Source organism: Wasmannia auropunctata, unplaced genomic scaffold, assembly GCF_000956235.1.
Source record: "Wasmannia auropunctata unplaced genomic scaffold, wasmannia.A_1.0 LD336088.1, whole genome shotgun sequence".
NCBI lineage: Eukaryota > Metazoa > Arthropoda > Insecta > Hymenoptera > Formicidae > Wasmannia > Wasmannia auropunctata.
In genome coordinates this window covers 5,144,336-5,165,834 of record NW_012026802.1, presented here as the reverse complement: position 1 = coordinate 5,165,834, position 21,499 = coordinate 5,144,336, and the positions used below count along the sequence as shown (strand labels likewise).

Here is a 21,499-nt window from a genome sequence, read left to right as displayed (position 1 = left end):
GCAGACGTATTAGGGTCTTATGAGGTTGGAAAATAGGCTTCTTACTATTCGATGGGAAGCAGCACGTTGCGCCTGTCGATAACGATTGCGTTTTAGCGGTGTGACATTATTCCGAGAAAATTGCTCGGTGAAGATATACTCCGAGATGAGGCGAAATTCAACTCTTCGCAGGAAAATGAAAATCTTAATAAAACTCAATCTTTCTCTCTCGCGAATCCTCAGACGCGCGCAATCCGAGAAGACAATTCCAAAGTTACATCGTTTCCGCTTATTATTATCCGTGCATGATTTCGTCCCTTTAAGAATCACCGCGGCTTTCGCTAAACCGCATCTCTCGCGCCGTTATCCTCCCGAGCGAACTGTAAACTCCGATATACCTTAAGGTTATTGTTTCTTCTGTGTTTTTCTGCGCGCCGTTACTTCATTCGCCCCGCGTATTGTCGCGCACACTGCGCCATCCAGTCGTGTATCAGTGACGAATCTACGGCCGTGTACGTGCACGTGAGTTCGTATTACGTCGCGCTCGTATAGTAGTATCGCACTTATATCATAAGTGTTCTTAAGGGAGCCCGTCCTCGGGCTGCAACGAAGTGGGCTTCGGTATCAGTTTTACTGCATATGATTTTCGCGCAAGCTTTAGTCGCGCACAAGAGGATGCTCGTCCTCGGCTTGCCTCGTGCTTCCGTCTCCAGTGAAACGCCGGGGTCTAACACATATCGTACGTGTATACGCGCCCATACATTACCGTGTACATATCAATTATGTATATATATTCGTCTAGCCGCTACTGACATGCCGTAGATGGCCGCATGTACACGCGCCTATGACATGGTCAAAGTGTCAGCCAGGTCCCCTGACCTAACAGGCGAAGTTCCTTTGATCAGGTGTACGTGGATGATCGATAGCATGCATAAACATATTTACACTTGGGACTTTCAAATACTCCTTTCTGATGTATTTTTACTCACTGAATAAGATTTATTATGGGGGCGGATAATTATTGTTTATACTAGCAATTTATTTAGAATGCTGAACATTAAAATGCTCTTAACACGTTCGCTGCTCATCACGCGGCGTGTGATTGAAGTTCCTTCGTCGGACAATGCCCATCACGCTCTTGCACGTGATACTGACCTATCGCAGTAAAATTACTGTGTGAGATTTCGTGTGAAATTAACTAAATATAAACCGCTTTAAGACGCTGAAAATAATATTTGTATAAAATTGAATTCTAAAAGTGATATGTTTTTTTTTAGATGGACAGCGAACGTGATAAAATGCTTAATTGCTCATAGGCAATCATAAGAATTCACATGCTTCTTGCAAATATTGCCATCTATGGATTATCCTTATTGGTTTCGCATAGATACCAATAATCAATAAGAGATAATGCGATAGATTGTAAGGTTTGTAAGGAGCGCGTCACTTATAATCGCCCATGTACAATGAAACATTTTAATATTCGCATTAGCATTCTCAACGAACTGCTACATTTGCGTAGCGGCGCACACGTACCTATGTCACGAACGGCGCCGCGAGGTGTGCGCGTAACTTTTACTCTCGAAGCAATGAGTCATCGTCAGTCTTCCTATCGCCTGTATTATCGAGTCACGATCGGTGATGTTCGAGAAATGCAGCCCCGCGCAACGAAACGTGTGCAGACGTTAACCCAAAGTCTCACCTCGCGATTGAGCGATGATCGAGCGAACCGTCCGTCCGGAGAAAACGAAAGTTCGTCGATCGCTGCGATCGATAACGGGCATATGTCCGGTTATGGTATCGGCCTATTGTATCGCAGAATAAGAGGCAGATTGAGCTGCCAGTCGGCGTATCGCGCTCCCCTTATCAATCCTCGGAAGCGAGGTCTACTATCCTTTCTCACGTGACACGGTGTGTGCGGCAATCAAGCCTTCGCCTGCGTAGACCTCGTCTCTACCTTCGTGTTACGTTCCTCCTTCCTCCTCCTTCCTCCCCTTACCCCTTTTCATTATTTATTCCCTCTTCCTTCTTTTTTTTGTCTCTCATTCTTCTTCCCTCGTCCTTTTTTTCTTCTTTTGTCTAGCGCGTGAGTTGAAAATTTTCAACTCTTGCCGAACGCCGACGCGTGCAGCATCGATCGAACTTCGCCTGACTGCCTCAGGCATTGGCTACACGTTCAAGCCACGCGATTTGTTCAAATCAGAAACTTTCAATATCCGTTGCTCCAATTCAGAGGCGGACTCGAGTGAAATTGCTATTAAATAACTGATCATACTCCAGGAAAATTACACCTATCAAATTCGACGGGACAGTATCTTTATCGTAAATCAGTTAACTGTAATTTAATGTAACGGCAAATGTTTCCAAACGAACGTATTATAATTTTCTTCTACGAACGAGATAACATCTTATACTTCTTATACACATAATTAATTTTAGATTAATTACATTACATTATATTACATTACTTCCATTTCAATAATATCGATTACGAATTTTTGAAAATTTGAACATTTAGGGAACATTACAACAGGTCATTTCAGTTATATTGATATATAAAGGTCTCGTCACTTAGCTTTTTACGATTTCTTTAATATACGATAAAAAAGAAATGTGGACTGGAACACAGATGTCGATAATAGCTATAATATCAGGGGCGTATGTTGAAGATACGAGATAAATAAGTTTAAAGTAGTTCCGGAGGGGCGAAAATTCCCTTTATGGCGATCATAATATGATTTCCGTGCGTTTTCAGTGAATTTTGTATTTGGATTTTATATTCAGTCGACATTATTCGATGAGATTATATATCTGCGCTGAATACTTCTCAATAGTCTATTCTAATATAAGTGTGACGATTGTGGCTGTGCGTCGGCTTTCTGTACCAAAGACCCAGGTTCAAGTCTACCCAGAACTTTTACCCAGATTTTAATCAATTATGAAAGCGATCGCCACCTCTCGAAAGGCAAATGCAAACCACCGAGAGTAATATTACCTGGGAAAGTCTCTTCTAATAAGCCGTTCGAAACGTTAAAAACTGTAGAATCCATATATCTGCGGATATGTAGAAGAGATCGCTGACAAACAACAATTCTAATAAAATTGAAGTGAAAATAATATAATTATGTTGGTCACGATTTGTATATCCTAAATAAACAAGAAGGTCTTGACCTGAGTTGTTTATTTGAGACAGTAAATTTTCGATGAGATTTATTAGTCACTTTAATTTTATTAGAATTTTTAACATTTTTTCGCGCGATACGCATTTAATTTCAAATTGATCGAAATCAAACCGAATTAGGCTATTGAGAAATATTCAGCACAGAGACGAAAAACACTGAAAATTATGATTTTACTAAAAAAAAGAACACTCATTTTATAGCGACTTATAGCGAAAATTCAAGTTGTTTCAATTTGTTTTGCTATTGACAGATTCTTATGAAATTTTTAGGATACAATACGTTATTTTACATTCATTTGCAAAGTACACGTAATTTTCCGATCGGTTTTGTTCCGCATACCAAATGGGCGTTAGTCGACGAATCGTCGGCACTTATAATTCCTGCCTCTGTTTCGTTTCGCGTCGCGCCGCGCCGCACCACCGTGACAGTGTACGTGGACAGGTAAGTAATTCAGCGATCGACAGGATTCCCGCACCCTTCTCACACCACGGCACGGGCGCAGGATGAAATGCAAATCGCTACTCGACTACGGATCGGTGAATCCCCTCGAGATCCTCCGCGACACGGCGCGCCTTGGCGCGAAAACACTCTTGCGGTCCCGGGGGAGTTCGAGCCAGACGCTCTCAATCTTCATCGCGGCACTTAGGAGAGTCCGCGTAAATTAATTCCCGAGGTTACCGGACGAATACAAAAGGCGGCGAGTGTGCTAAGTCACGCTTTCACCGGGACGCTTTTTCTCGCGCGGTGCACTGCAGTCCCACCGGGCCAGACGACGCCGGTCGCGCGATAGCAGTATTTTTTAATGCAAAGCCCGCGAAAAAGTCGGGCGCACGAAGGAAACGGATAATACCGAGAGATGCTTAAGTTCATAATTTCGCGTTTTATCAGATAATAGGTTACTCGAGTGTATCCTTAATCGGGGGAAAGATCGTGTAAAGTTTTCGGAATTGTTTAATCGCCTAGAAATTTCGTGCTGAACAGAATTTAATCGTGCTCTTTTTACGATATTTAAGAAAATGGAAAAATCACATATTTGAAAATCACATAACCGAAATACGCACGCACATGCGCTTTCTCTCTCTTTCTTTTTCTCTCTCTAGTATACGATAATTCTTCTCTCTTAATATAAAATTTAGTCGCGTCTTCAATAAGATATACGACATACGGAGGGAATGGAATATCTTTTTAACTTTTCATCTTTCTTCCAAGAAAGTATGTATAGCGGAACTAAACTGTAATGCATCAAAGTAAGAACCGAACCCTCTCTTAGTTAACTTCAGAACTCCTCTTGTTTTAGTAAAACAACATCGACCTAAATAAAACCCTCGACGGCTTTTCCCTCATACCACCGTCATCTCTTTATATCCGCGCACCTATCTCACGACCCAGCCAAGCACAATAATACCGAAGCTGCCGCTATCGCGGTGATTCTAACGACACTATTTTCCCTCGTAACTCAGTCTTATCCCATTGTGGATCTCGTCGAAACTTCGGAGCATTTCTCCTCGCGATTTGTCTCTGCGAGAGTACGATATGCATAGCAGAATAAAACAATCGTCTCGTGCATATGTTGGCGCCATTTATTTAAAACAATAATTTGCACAATTTTGTGTAAAGTTACGAAAAAATTAATTCATCTAATTATTTTGATGTAAGATATGCTTCTGTACTTCAAGACATAAACAAGATTTCTGCTTAATAAATTGCATTTTATCGAGATGTATTTGGCTGACCGTGAGATAGCCATGCCGCATTATAATATATACTTCGAAACTTCTCCAAAATTTCGATAAATCGTGAGAACAAAAATTACAATCACTCGAGGAGAATAAACATCTCGTGCGATCCAGTGAAAAACGTTTGCGGGATAGCATTATATGCCCCAGGTGGAAGTATTTTTTTTTTGCATTGCACCAGATCTGATATTATATATTCGTACCTATCTCTTCTATGTAAACCCGAATACATATGTACGTATGCTTTGCATGCATATATGTATGCCCATGTCGGACCACCGGGTGGGTGTTATTAATTCACCTCGTACATCACACAGTCTCTCGGCTGTGGGGGTGGATGCGGTCGCTGAGGCCGCATTACCCGTAGCTCCGCGAGTATCGGGGGAGTGGGCGCGATCGTCGCACGGAGTCTTAACCCGTTCCGGAGCGGCGGTGGCTCCGACGTGAGTAGATGCAGACGCGCGTTTGGTACAAATGTCACTGAGCGAGTGTGTCGCGCGGCGCGGGATGAGCGGAGATCGGGCGGTGGAAACAGACAGATTCGCAGAGATTGACGAGAACGGTCGGTCCCCTTGCGGGGATAACCTGGGAGAAATGGGGAATTACGAGAACGGAGCTCCTTTCGCGCGGAGCGACCTCTCTCGACTCGATATTAAACCCCGGGGTCTGTTTATTAGCCCATTTAGGTAGACGCCAAGGCGGCGAGTCGTAAAGCACACAAAGAAACATGTCGCGTTATTGCGTTTGCGGCGGCGGTGGCGGTGTCGCGCGGTGCGTCTAAAACAAACGACGAGAAATTTATGCATTCACTTAGCGGACGTCGGGACGGGAAGCCGCGAGTTTCCACGGATCTCAAATACGGGGGGGGGTGGATTCGGTCGGAATGTAGGGGATGGGGCCGTGGGTGAGACCGCGCTGTCGCCAACATTGCGACCGCACGCGGAATACGCAATGGCGTGCGAGGGCGATTGCGCGTGAGCGAAAAGTAATTTTCCATTGTCGTTCATGGAAAATAATTCTCATCGTGGTAATGCTGAGTATACCCCGGCTCGAGAGCGCGCTCTCGGGAATTTGCGTAATGGAATAATTTCACTTTCCTGATATAGTGAAACACAATTTCGTTTCGCCGAATAATGTTTTGCCAGGAAATTCCTCGCTTTTCGACGTACGTGTACAATACTTTGTTGTTGGTTTAAATCTATTGTAAATAATGGTATACGATGATTACAAAGCACCGAAGTAAATTGTTAATAAAAACAAAAGCATCGAAAAGTAAATATTAATATTATCATTATCGAATGACATGTTAAAATTCCGTTATACTGATTACCGCGGAGATTGCATAAAATTTTTATGTGTAACTTGTGCTTTATGCGCGTCATAAAGCGCAAGATTTATCTCGCGAGTCGTCAAATATCTATTTGTGAGCAATCACAACGTTTGATATGACCGTTAACCCATTTCACGCTATCGTGCCGTAATCACGGCAATGGAACGTCACAGTCGTTTATGTCACGGTCATGTCTGTTTTCGTTGACACCGTATCATTGCCATCAATTAGATCGGCGCTTTCGCATCGCCGTACTGGCATTTCCCGTTCGACCGTTATACTTCGGACACGGCGGCGACAGCGGAATCCTGTTAGAGAACATCATTACACCGTCAGGATCCCCGCCCGGGCTCCCCGCGCCCGGTGCGTCTTCCCGCTCGTGTTTATCGCTCGCGCCGTGCGGGCGGTGTGTTATTTAACTAGCTGGAAATTAGGAGGGTGAAAAGAGGTCCCCGGTAGCCGCGGTGAAAGGTCGGAGCACCGTAAAAGGAGGAAGGCGAAGGATCCGCTGCCGGCTACTCGAACGGCCGCTCGAGAAACGACTCTGCCATCGTTATGGGCGCACGTACGTACGTGTGTGTTACATACGTATGTGTTACATACGTATACGGGCACACGGTATATACGAATGTGCACCCACGAGGGGAGATAGGAGCTTTGGCCTTGCACCTACCGCGCGTGTAACTAATTGCGTTTGGATTCCGGCCACGATCGCCCGCGGTTTCCGGGGTCCGACTGTGCGAATACTAGCCTCCGCTTCCGCGAATCGGAACATCGGTTAATTACCTGGCCCTCCCGACGTAACGGAATTTACCTCCTTTCACGATCGTTCCTCAAGAAAGGCAGTTAGGCCTTTCTGCAAAATTTGCGGATTGCTCTTTGTTTAATGAACAATTAGACATATCGCCCACACAGGAACGTTTTCGCTACATACAGTTTAAATCTACGGAAAATGCACATTTTTATATTTCTATGTGAATATTTTAGACATCATCTTTGGATATCGCGAAATGTTTTGATTTTTTTTATCGATTCTGAAATATTGGGGGGGGAGAGATTTTTTAAATCAATGTTTTAATAATTTGTACACCGAATAATGGATAATAGTGAAAAATGTGCATCACCAATAGTTGGTGTATTATTTTTTACAATAATCAATAATATACATATATTAAATCCGATTCTAACTTTTTCGAGCACATATTTTCCGATAGTAACGACCGTTTTGCTGGTTTCTTAAATATGTTTATGCATACAATAATTTGCATTATTTTGCTAAGATATGTATATGCATTTCGCGTATGCACAAATACGATTGCATCTTTGCTATCCGAAACACGTCGCGCCACGAAAGAGAGTGTCTCGTATATGTTTATAAATTTAGACAGTGATATAGCATATATGTGCCAGCCGAACGTTTCTCGTCGTTACTCAACGGGTATGATACATGTGCCAGCGAGTCAGAGAAAGAGATCTCAGGGATACGTTTAAGCATCGCGTCGGCTTTAAGACTTCCCTGCTGAGAAAGAGGGAGGGAGAAAGAGAGAGAGGGAGAGAGAGATGGCAGCGACAGTCGTCCCCCTCATGAGCGTAAACTTCGCCAGTGCGCCGACTTGCCGTCACCGCCCATCTGACGCGCAAGACGCGAGTTTGTGCTTGAAAGGCTCCTTGGCAACCACCCTCGCTGACATTTATGGTACAACCTGGTGACAAATGAAACGTCACTGATAAGGGACGCCCGGCAAATTAATGCGTCGCTGCTGGTGGAGTAATAACGGGAGCGGTACTCAACGCTGATGACGAAGTGGATGTCCGATCTTTCCCTCTTGTACCTCCCGTATCGACTTATTGACGGATACTCTTGAATTATAGCGTGTGATCGTGTCTGGCATCCTGAGTAACCGGTGTGCGCACTTTGTGTTTATTTCACAATTTTGTCTTGACGTAAAAGGGATCGGATAATGACGTATTTATGTGTGCGAATAAGATAATCGACAGCTCTTCGCAAAAATATTGTTTAATTAAATTATTCAACGGATTCTTTCTTGCGTTTAATGATGAAGCTCACTAAATTAATCAATAAGAAAAAAAAGTCTAATTTCCTACACAACAAGAAAATGCGTATTGTTCTAAAGCAAATGTTCAGATATCAAAATACAGCAATCTTAATTTAATTGAAAACTCTTCTCGCAAATGTAATCTACCGTGGTTTTATTTATTTTTTCTATTTTGTCGTACCGCGAAACTTCATCAGCGGCATGTTAATTCTGGCATGCACATTGGTTTGCTCCCGTTGGAATATTTATGCGTTCGGTAATCTAACCCGCACGTCATAATCCGGAAATACCGATAATTACAAAAACATCTCGTTTGCAGATCGCGTAGCGTATCGAAATAGAATTCGTTTGTAGAATGATTACTCGTTGTATTGTGCTCTGATGGAAGCAAATTGATTTGCTCGATTTGTACCTTTCTGGATCTGCTTGCGAGCATTTCATTTATCCTGTCATGAGTTATGCACCATTACTTGTGAAATGGATACGCCGAAGTGCGGCGCACCGATTACTACGATCGCTCTGTGTGTGCGGCTTTCCCTCCCCCTTCTCTCTCTCACCCCTTTTCCCCCCCTCCGGCATTCAGAAATCGACCTTATCGCACCGCTATGGTTCATTCGCTTTTTATCCGTTCGAATCTTTCGCGAGCGTGGAAAAGCCGCGCGGTCGGAAAAAATCGAGCTGACGCTCGCGATTGAAAATGGTGATAAATAACGATCACGTTTCATTAGGATAAATCGATGGGTAATAGAATCAGTTGATTATAACTGACAGTGCGGTGATTGGATAAGTTATCGTCCGGTAAAGCGTTGCATTATGCAACATGCGTGTGGCATCGTTGGTCGTTGCGAGCGATGTGGTGCAAACGATGCGGGTGATCGAACACGACAACGTCGAGGACATGGTTCAAGATTCATCTTTATTTTAAACTGATTTTGTTTCGTATCCAATTATTTCTACGTCCGTTTTACTTCGCCATTCCTCTCTTTTACTTTGAAAATCGTTTTCATGCCTGTACTTTATGTCCTGCAACTTTAACACAACGCAAATTGTCGACATGTTTTCCGTGGGCAGTAAGTGAAAAAGTTTGCGTGATGATATAAAATACGCATTCGGCGCAAATAAGACTGTGCGAAATTAGAAATGTGAATCTCTTTCCTCGCTGGTTTTATTCCATGGTCGTTGCTGTGTCACACTGAACTCTATACTGGTATTGCATCGGAAACATTTTGCGAATTATGATTGATATTGATTTTGATTTCTTCTTTTTAACGAGAATTTAGATATAAATTCAAATACTCGTAAATCTTATAATAATTAATATTAATATTTACGAGCTAAATTTAGTATATAATAATCAGTACTTATATAATATTATCAACATAGATAAACATTTATTGATTTTTTATATAATTCGTTTATATATAAACGCGCGGTATATCTCAGCAAACTATTACAAATGGATATATCTAAAACGTTACGAAACGCTGTTTTATTCTTTTTGAAATTTATGGCCCAATGCAAAACATTTACATGGCAGGGGATGGGCAGAAAATGGAATTTAAATGGGAAGTGAATGCAAATATTCAGCTAACCTTCATTCTTCTTATTCATCCGAATAAAAAACGTTTATCTGAAATAATTTTTTTTTTATTTGATACATCTGTAAGTTGCGAATTTGACTTTATTGCTGAGTTATGACGATTTCAGTTTATAGTAAATTTCCACAGTTACCTTAAAACACTTATTGATTCATTACGCTTTATTAACGAATAGGCGTTGATAATGTTGATATTATAAGTTATAAATAAATATATTTTGCGTAAATAATTTTTATAAATATAAAACAGTATTATATGTTTATATGTTAAAAATTCTCTTTGAAAACGTAATAAATATTATAATTACAAATATTCTTAGGCAAGAGTTGCCTGCTCTTATAAAAATATAACGTATCAAACATTCATTTTGTTATATGACTGACCTTTTTTTTTGCAATATTTCAAGATGCTTAAACATAAAACACTTTACTGCAAACTGCGGGACTTGCACAGACGCATAAATTTTGCCTTTCTTTCTAGGATTTTTACCTTTTTATTTCAAGCTGTAATAAAGCAGTAGGATGATAAATATTCTTATTTATGCGCGTAAATATTTTTAGACCGCGGATGCATTCGACGAAAATGCAAAAACTATATTCAAATGCCGGAATATAATGCGTTCGTTATATACGTCTAATCTGAAGAAGAGTATCAGCGAATCTCTCGTAAGAAAGCGTAAAGGTCGGCGTAACGCGCGCATTTAATAGCGAGAGAGCTTATTCCGCCGCGAAATGCTTGAAGCGTAAAAATATTTGTCGTCGACAGGGTTATAACCGCCGTGAGATTATGCAGATTCTTTATGGCGGCGCAATCTGCACAGAATTTACTATTCCACCGACGTCACTTTGCGTTATAATGCAAAAATCACTTTAACCGACGCGAAACGCAACGAAATGTCTCGGCGACGTGGAATCTCAGTATCTTACTCTCTCTCTCTCTCTCTCTCTCTCTCTCTCTCTCTCTCTCTCTCTCTCTATCTATCTATCTATCTATCTCTATCTCTCTTGAGTTAAAGAGCTTTATTTGCAAACACCTCTTTAAAAAGCATCCGAGCATCATTGGAATGGCATAGCCAAGCTGTCGGTGGAGGCCAAAATAAATAGCCTTGATTTAACGAGATGTTCCGCAACGCCCTACCCGCTAGTCTGCTCGACCGGGTCCTGAAATATGGGTCACGCCGTTCGGAATTTTTTCATATTATAAAATTATATTCCTCCAGATTTATACGGAAATCGTGGCAGGAATCCCGACAAGGCGAACTTGGGCAGACGACGCGCCGCGGCGCGCCGGAAAAATTATGAGGGCGATATTAAATTTCAACTGCGATTTTAATTATGGAATAAGAACAAAAGAAACGTTTTTTATCCATGAGACGCACAGATTTCAGCGTATGTCGGACGTATGTATATGCACATTCATATCGAATTGTATGTTATTTCCGCTTATTATTTTTACATTTTACCTCTCCTGACGTAAACGGGAAATAGTATATGTTTGTTTCTTTGTCATAATTGTGTCTCGAAACGTAGAAAATGCATCATTCCAAATTCCGTTAACATCTCTTTCGGCTCACGCTATGTATTCCATGGCATTTTCCATGCTAGAGCGTTACTCCGTTCGTATATTGAAACATCTTTCATCGTCGCTGCAATTTTAAATTCGGAATCGCTATTCAGAGAATAAATCTTGTCTCCGATCGCGAGATTATTTAGTCATTCTCGCTAACCGCGGGATTTTAAAAAGCGTTAATAAATATTTTTTAAGCAATTTTTACTTTTGCTAAATAAATTCCACTAAAATATCATAAAATATATGTTGAAACATATTATAATAAATAAATTGAGATTATTTATATCGTTGCTTATTCTCTTTATTGCTTTAAGATGTTGGCGCATTGTCGGAACGTAAAAATTTAAAAAACGCAAAGTGGTATTTTCCGCGCGAAGAACACAATTTTGAAATACAATAGTTTACAAAGTTCCTGATTGTAATGAACGAATTCTAAACCAGTATTTTCAAGTAAAATCTTCAAACGGAAGTAAATTTTTTTTTTTTCAAAATTCTTCGGCGCGATAGAGCCCGAGGCGAAAGTTCGTGTGATCAATAAAACCATGGAACTTTCTGCCGCGTACTAACTTTTCGCGGAAAGTACCCCGACCTTCCCCGCTTTTCCTCGTCAGCCGTACGAACGATTTGACAGCACCGCTGTTCGATGAAATAGCGACGAGGTAGGAGAGTGGACGAAGACGAAAGAGTGGAACGAGGCAGCCGGAAAACTCGTTGGGCTTTCTAACTTCGCCATTCCCTTTAGTTTCTTTTGGCATTTCTCCGGTACCGCCGTACCTCTTCGCCGTGACCGCAACGCGCGGTGCACAGCTACGTTTTCTTGAACGAAGCATCCACTCATTCTAGCAATAATGTTGCAGGCAGCAGAGGGATGGAGATAGAAAGAGAAAGCGCGTATCGTCCCTTTTTCAAGTTGCAACGGTGCAAATTGGTGGAGGTGTAGGGAGGGAGAGCGTGTACGAGGCAAAAGAGCGCAAAGGCACCTTCTTTCTCTGTCCTCGCTACAGATTCCACATACAGCTTGCTCGCCTGTATGTGCTTTTTGCGCGCTCATTGATTTTACTAGCCGCGCTTCGTGTGTATGCTGACGCGGCTCCCGCGGCCATTGAGGATCTCAGCATGGTAAATTGCTTTCTTCGTGGAATTTTACCTTGCTTGCCGCGATGAAACTTCTCTTTTTCAACATTGATTTTAACGTGAAGCGAATACTTAATGTATCTTTTTTTTTTATAAACGGAACGTATTTTTGCGCTTGAAACAATCGTTTGTACTCTAGTTTGTGCCGATTCATTATTGAATATATGTTATAGGATTTTCATTCTTTTGTCGATTGTAACAACCATTAGAATTATTTATTTGGATAGAATTGTAGTTCGTGCTTGCGAGATTGACGAAAATTGATTCTGCGTTGTTTCTGAGTAAGGATACCTTTACGAAAACCCGTTCGAATGTGCGGAAGAGCCATTGTCCGCTAGGAATGACAAATTGTACTTTAAAGCGCTCACTGAAAGCTGTTCTGACGCACAACCGGAATATACCGGATCCGAAAGCTCTGCTATGGATGACAAATCGTCGTAGCAGGTGTTTGCAGGAGATACGATCTTATTCGGGACTTATTCGCATGTCTTGTGCCTCTGAAGATGGCTTAGAGTTTACGACGTCTGATAATAAATTTTGACACCTGCTTTGACAGAGTAATAGCAGATTTAATCGTCTCGCCTGAGCTTTTGTAACGTATTGCAAATATTACGATCTGTGAAAAAAACGGTCGTTTTACATGGTAATTGTGTTTGGTCTACTTAATGACGCAATTCGTACCGACAATGAATGTACTCACGCGGAATCTTGATTGGGTTTACAGTTACCTAGTCTTATTACTTCCGTAAATGATATTGATACTGTATGGAATATTGAAGCGAGATCGATTGGCGAGCGGATGGAAACTATTAGTTCATAACAACGAGTATATGACACTTTGCTACATGTAGCGAATGCCGAATCGATAATTTAAACTTGTTTGTCCCGCAGCAGTTTGCCAGCGGTTGGAATGTTTGGAAATTTTGATTGTTCAACCCTGCTTCAGTTAATCCTAGTTTGCTTGCTGTCCAAATATTCAGGGAGTTTCCTGATATTAGCTTCAAATCTCATTTCTCATATCGTTCCTGGCTACGTTCAACTCTCTTTGAATTTGCTTCTTTATATGCTCATTACTATTTATAGAGCAGATTTCATTCAAAATTAAATTTTTAATCATCTCTCGCGGAAGAATGTTACATCGTCTGTAATTGATGTTTATTTTACAAATTTTACATTACATAATTACAAATATTTTAAGTGAATTTTTCCAACTACAAATCTTGTAACGTATATAAAATTAATTTTTTTTTTTTCGGAGAAATTTTAAATGAGGCTTAATTATAAGATTATTTAATATTAGATTATTTAATATTAAATGAAGCGCTTGTGGTGAACTAAGTTTTATGTTTAAAGATGTTATCGATCGAAGATGTTTCAACATTAGCAAAGTAAACTTTCGCATTTAGGAAGAGTGCCAAGGCGTGTGTCTCAGCTCGCGATCAGCGACGGCTCTTCTGAAGCGAATCGCGAACCGTTATCGGCAACTCCGCTGAAAAGTTTATCAATGGCGTGAAATCGCCCGCGGCACAAATCTGAAAAGACGTAGAATGAAAACGTAAATCCTTCGTCCCGCGAGTCCATATTTCCGGAACGAGTCCGTCCCATTCTAGCGCCGCCATCGGTGGTAGGAACGAGGAAGCGATTTTCGAGAATATATGGCACGGACAGTAACGATAAGGGATTGAGCATAATAGGGGGACCGCTTCCCGCGGACATAGTTAGCCGGCACCATGAAAAATACTAATGGGCCGACCGAGGAGGTCACTCGGCCCGCGGAGGTGAATTTAACAGGAGGGAACGGTGGAGAGCGTGCGCACAAAAGAGATAAGTCCGTTGAACGGTCAGGTTTTGAGCGCGTAATATGTGAACCGCGAACAAAATTCTTGTTCGGTGCAAAAGAGCCACGGCACTTAGGGGGGTTCCTGGACCGGCTGACGTGAGGAGAGAACGCGTCGTTCGCACGACTGCCGCTTGACTCATGTATACCCGCTCGCCTATGCACGTGAGTTTTACGATCTCGTTGCTCTTCTGTGTGTGTGTGTGTATGTGTGTGTGTGTGTGTGTTACTGAGCGCCGTACGGGCGCCGTGCCGCGCCGCGCCGTTTCCCATCTCGTCTCGCGTCATACAGCTGCGTCGGGATTAACCGATTTTCTCTTTGGACCCCCAGGCTCCCGTAGGCTGGAAAAGAGAGTCGTCCGTCTTGCGCGATTACATTACTCGCACGCTCGACGCACGTCCGTTACCTTCGCGGCACGATCGTCAGATGTTAGCCCGCAAAAAGTGCGACTTCCGAGCCAGGCGGTGAACATCTCGAGCGCGCACTTCTCAATTCGTTAGATATTTATGCGCGTTTTAGCGCGAGCGCGAACTCGCGTCTGATTTGCCGTGCAGTCGCGAAAAGCATTAGTCTTCGAGCTAACGCATTGAAAGGATGTTCTAGTAGATTTGCATTTATGCAAAGGAATTTATGCGATCAGCGAGTTCGGAAATTGATGTACAATTGATGTTACTTCAAGACCCAGTTTTCGCACTTATTCGTCGCAATTTTTTTTCCTGAGCCACTGTTTTCGATGATAGTAGCAAAACGGTGAGTGTTGATTAAAAGCGTTTCGAATAAGCTCATAAATTAATACAGCCGATTATGAATATAATTATCTTGAAATGAATTTAATATTAGATAAATGGCAATTATGGAGTATCAGATCAGTAAAATATTTTGATATATTATGACCTATCATTTTCACCAGTGATTAAATAGCTAATAAATTAGTAGACGTAGAAAGGCAAACCGAATTATTATATTGATAATTAATTTGTTTATTAATTTGAGACTTAATATTATTTTAATTATTATTTTAATAGGGGAATTAATGAATTTTCTGCTCGAATACCGTTCAATTTAATCGCAAAATACTCTAAATGGCGTAATGATCATTTTAACCGGCAATTTCTAACGGCGTCGCCAATTTTACGTTTGTAAAGACATTAGACGGCGCAGAATAGAGAGATCCTTAGCGGTGAGATGTATGGGTCTTCTGTCAAGACGAACGAATAAAATCTGCGGGATCGCGGGCAAATTAATGAAATGCAGATTGCATTTAAGAGTGCGCGAGCTGCCTTCCGCCTCTCCGCTTTCGTCGCGTTCGCTTTGGTGGCTTGGTGCTGAGATTTAATTAGTGCCATCCACCGTGAGAGATCCGAGAAACACTCACCTTCTCCTCCTCCCTCCGCGTTCCAATCCTTCCGGCGGTTCTCGTCGCTTTCGGAAGTTGTTAATTAAGAAGCCGACTGACAAAATAGTCGTTCCGAAAGCATTCTCGGCCGCCTATTGCAATCCGGATCTCAATATCATCTGCGAGCAGATATATAAGTTTTGGCGATTCATATTCATCTGTGCTCAAGCAGTCCTTATCTCTTAGAATTGCGTATACAAAACTTCAAACGTATACGCGATCTGCACGTTCATATGCTAAATTACCACCATGTTATTAAGTTATAGCCTTTTATCTGAAACGTGCAATAAAATTGATTTTTCCTTAGCATTTTATTAGATACAGCTTTATGATTTTAATATTTATCTCAATAATTAAAATTCCGAATTAAAATTTCAAAAATAAAATTTATTTTATGTTACGTTATTATTTTTGAATATGATTTGCAGAAAATTGAAAGAATAGAGGTTTATTTTGAATATTCTGTCACATTTTTTGATGATTAAAAATTAATCTAGATTTCATTAAAATCTCTTAACTGGATGATAACTGAATTAATTGAAAAAATTAGTGATATTTTTAAGATATTTTAAGACACTAGCAATTTAAGCTGCACTATTACGCTTAACACAATATACGAAATTAAAGATACGAATATTTTTGCTCATGCATTTGACTGCGTGTAAATATATCTTCATTTTTTACGATGTATGATCTAAACATGAATCTTTTGCTGCTGTTTCTCCCACTGTTTTCGATATTCGTAATTTATATTCAATGGCATTTATAATATCACACGCTGTGCATGTGATCTGGACCGTTATAATTTCCAATCCGCCTTGAAATTAAAACATGGTTTTTGTTTGAGATACCAACGCGTATATTTTGGTAATTTATTTTCGAACACTTTGAAAATATTTTGATGACACAGTCACAATATTGATCGACAGGTCCTATTTTTTTTAAAGCGCGGACGAAAAATAATAAATTTCAAAATATTTTGTATTTTTTAGTTATTAACGTCATTTTTTCACATGTAGAATTGCATCGGGCAAAATATCGAATTTTGAGAATGCTTACTTTTGATTTGGAAATTTATTATTCAATCCGAAGATAAAACAAGATTTAAAAAATAAATACTCTGATATAAGAGAATTTATATCTTCTTTTTACAGTAAAATTGCCCTTTTTTGTTCAATAATTGAAAAAAATGAGGATATATTTTTACATCAAAGTTTTTCTACGCAGTCAACCGCACATCGTTGATATCGTTTTACATAAATATGTGAGGTTTATTTTATATGAATCATGCAAATCGATAAATCTATACGGCCACCTAACTTAGAAAGCGTGTCTTCACTGAGGAGCCAATACTGCAAAATCTAGCCTAATTAGGTTAATGGATAATGGGAAAACTTGGCTCGCGTTGACGGTTTATTGTTGGATACCGGCTCGACGGAACTCAGGACAGCGCATAGCTTATTCCAAGTTTCGCTGCCGCAGATATCCCGGGCGTCTACGTCGTTTACGTTGGATTTCTCGTTTCTCATTAAGCAAGAACCCGGACCAATCCATTCGCGTGCGCGTGAACATGTTCGCATATCGCGTGGTATAATTATTTGCGATATTCCTGTAAATGAACCCATCAGATATAACCTTGTAAACGAGTTCCACCTCCGAGTATCTATTGATAATAATTGCTTTCATATAATCAATAATAAGTTGAATTTGGCCGCGTAGTATAATATAAAACCACAAATAAATTTGAGAGTGCTTTTTACAGTCATACAGGCTAGATCTAAGTACCTAATATTTTTATGTTAATTCTAAATCCAATAATTTAGCCATTTTAAACTGCGCGCCGAATTAAGTCGAACTTACATAGGCAATCATAGGCTGAAGCTGGATTAGTTAGATTACAAATAATAATACGATGCGAATAAGCATCTTAAAACATTGCGAAGAAGTTATCGATAAGATTATGTATCGAATAATGTAATTGTTTTGCACAGGAGATTACACGTCAAAATTCAATCACTACTATGCTAAAAATACAATCGCACTTGCAATCGCATCGTATTTTTTCTCAGAACTTTTACAAATCATACGATAAATAAGGGCTTAAATTGAGCTTTCGTATCGTGCCTTTGAAGCACAATTCTGCTGTTATGATTAGACAATTAAACAAATTTCATAAGGATAAGACTCAGTTTATTCGAAACAAATAAAATAAAAACAATAATGAGCTACGAGCCAAGCTGTATCTACAAGCCAATCCATTTGCGTGCGCGTGAACACGTTTCTGTATCCCGTGGTATAATTATTTGCGATATTCCTGCAAATGAACCTATGAGAAATAACCCTGAAAACGAGTTCCAACTCCGAGTAGTATCTATCGATAATAATTGCTTTCATGCTTCAATTCACAATCGAAAGCTTTCCTCTACCCGTGAACTGTTATATTCTTGCGTCGCTTCCATATTTATAGCGTATATTCAAATGTTTCGCAAGTACAAGTTTCGGTCTTAACGATGATTTAATGATGAATATTTGTCTGAATAACTAACAGCTGCGTAATTTCTTTTTTTCGTGCAGCGTTTTACATTCATAAAAATAGAACGTCGCGTACACCGACAGGATGCGAGGTCCACGAAAACGAATGAGTTAAAGCAGTAGAAAATCTGATACGATTAATTTAAGTGCTGAGTTACTCGTTTGTAATGCACATTATCCTTTCGTTTATGTATATATTATAATAAGATTTCATAACTATGCTTACCTGCATGACAAAGAACACAGGCCATCAGATTAAGATAGATTAATTCCATCCAGAGATGTTCAGAAATCATCTCATAATCCCATAATTACGCGAGCAACAATATACGTATACAGAAAATAGTAAGATATATTTACAACGATAATTTTTCCTTTGACGTTAACGACGATTAGGAAAGATAAGCGCGCTTGAGTTGAAAATATGCGAAACTCCGGTTTTACTCTCTTTTGTAAGCAGTAAGTCTATAATTGTTACGAAAGTGGATTTGCGAAATTACTCGATCGTAATACCGCATATGCTCGCCGGTGAATGTAATAAAAAGTTTGAAGTTATGAGTATTCAGTAATATGCTCTCTCTCTCTCTTTCTTTTTTTTATTCACTCCGATCATACTTTTCTGAATCGGTTTTAATATCCTGTGCGACGTTAGCTTCTCTCATTTGTCGGAACGGAGCCTCTACAAATTGCATTTTATTTTAAATGATATCTTTTTGGTATACTGTACGTATAATACCAAAAAGGGACGTATAATTAGAAAATGGAAGTATTCAGACAATGAGAAAATATTGTAATTAATGAATCGCTGTGGAAGCAACGCAAAGATTCATTAAATATATATCAAACTTCAACGAGTACGTAATAGAGGCTGTGATTAATGAACTGAACATGAATAAACATTTCCTGTTTTTTTTTCATTCTTTTAAAATTGCTTAATAAAATACAAAGGACACGTGCGTGTGTGTGTGTGTAAGTAATATTGTTAAGGATATAAATTTTATCTTATTTAATTAATCTTCTTTAACCTTTTTAGTCTATTTAATAAAATCTTAATTTAAAGCTTTATTATCCAATACTTAACAATGAAGAGAAGACAACGGAGAAAAGATAGTATCTTGCTAAAGATTTTTCAAGTAAAGATCACATCTCACGGACTTTCTCGAGTATATCTGAAATTTCATGCAAATCTGACGAGACGTTGTGTTCTGCATTTACGACGGTATAACTTTAATTTTATAAGCCTTTCCTATATGGTTAGTCGAAATGGTTAAAAATATTAATGTTAAACGTTCTGAACATACGCGCGTACTCGTACGACGCGCGACGCCAGGAATTTATATTATAGAAATTTATGAGTGCCCTTAAGCGGACTTCTCAGGGTGAAATTTTATTACGGGAACCACATCCAATTATTGGACGCGACGTGTCCTTCGGGCGTTTCGCATAACCGAGGATTCGTGACATTATAAAACTCAAATTGCAACTTTATGATACAGCAACAAGATCCTAGTGATACTCATCGGAGTATCGATACTAACTTTTATATGGTCTAGTCTATAATCACTGTATTATCGGTGTGATAGGCATACTCTAAATCTGGAATGATTGAGCAGGCCGTTCGCACATGAGTTCGGCTATTCTCAAGTATTAGTATTATTATGCTAATTTCATAAATTGATCTCTTATTCGCAATCGCACGAAGTATAATATACTATGATTTCACACTTTTGTGCAGATATATAATGGATGATTTGAAATGTTCCCTCTCAAATGTTATTTAGAAAAATATAATTCAGAGTGCTATCTTTGAAATTAAGAATAAAAGAACATATTTAGCTTACTTAACTTTTTGAATATTTTTAATTTTCAAAACAATGAATCTTAATTGCTCTTTATTTATTTTTCAACTATATTTACTCTTCAATCAACTATATTACCGAATTCTCATTGCACTAACATTGTAAATCTTCTAAAATAAGGATGATTAAAATTAAAATTTTATGCTAGCATCACTGTCTTATAGTTTTAGTGCTTGTTTAATCCTGATAATATAGTGAAATAATGGTATTTGTAACGGAGGCAACGCGCGGCCTTTATTAATAAGAATGAGACTATCAGGCTGCGTGTGTGCGAGGGCGGAGGGAAGAGGTTGACTCAAGGGGATCGCGAGGTGCAGGAGGGTGAACTAGAGCGGTTGTGATTCCCTTGCCAGCTGCTCGCATCCCGATATGCACTGTATTAACGGCGTAATATGCCGCACCACGCCCGTACCACCCACATCCAACATATTCAAGCTCTTACCAAGCTACCAGCATCCCTTCTGCGCCTTCTCCGCTTCCGTCCTCTCGCACACCAACCGGCACTCCACCATCGCCATCTTCCTGCAGTCTATGACGTAATTCACATCTTTCGTTCGTCATGAAATATTTAAGAGTTCATTCCACATTTTTGTACCCTCCGTACGATTTTCTTCCGCGCACGACCTCGTCAAACTATACGCATGTACTTACGTGGCTACGTTTGCGCGAATGGTAGAGAATTTTTATTTTTCCACGGTGCGAATTAATTTATATTACGACACTGTGTTCTTCGCACGAACGTTTTTATACGTATTATTATATCAAGTTGATGGATAATTTATATTCATTTATATTATGAATATATTTTTTAATTCCAACGAAATATTACATATTTTGTGGTATCAGTTTTGCCGGTGATTTGCTTTATCATCATTTTCGCAGCCGCATACCTGAATTACCGTAATAACAAGCACAATTTCTGGGAAATTTGGCATATTTCGTATTTACGTATTCTAGCAATTTTGTGTATACGCACGAAATACAATGTATTTTGGTTTCATCGAATGATTTTTTTCGCAATGCTTAGAGCGCGAAAAAGAAAATACTGTAGAAATATAGTAGAATTTGTGTATTTAAGAAAACACATCAACAAATTATATATCATACAGTATATATTATATCGTAATCATAGAAAAACATTGCTACGCGACGATGCCTTCGATACGCGCGACTGAAATGTTTCATAATTTATCCGAATTGGTAACACTATAAGCCGTAATAGTATAAAACGATAAGAAGTTTGCCAACATTCTTACGGAAAGCTTACGAACTTTCGCTACCGAGGCGTT

The 21,499-nt window shown here is 39.7% G+C and overlaps 1 protein-coding gene and 1 long non-coding RNA gene across 3 annotated transcripts in view; one reads left to right on the top strand and one right to left on the bottom strand.

Annotated features, from left to right (window-relative positions):
* The window catches only part of LOC105448347 (autophagy-related protein 16-1), a 391,410-nt gene that overhangs the window by 22,433 nt on the left and 347,478 nt on the right, over window positions 1-21,499 (top strand). The gene's annotated exons all lie outside the window — the stretch shown is intronic.
* On the bottom strand, window positions 9,727-13,557 carry LOC105448343. The gene is made up of 5 exons (XR_974234.1): window positions 13,286-13,557; window positions 12,019-13,201; window positions 11,345-11,527; window positions 10,266-10,385; window positions 9,727-9,914 (listed from the first exon to the last, which is right to left on the bottom strand). It is a non-coding gene; the product is annotated as an uncharacterized LOC105448343 (long non-coding RNA).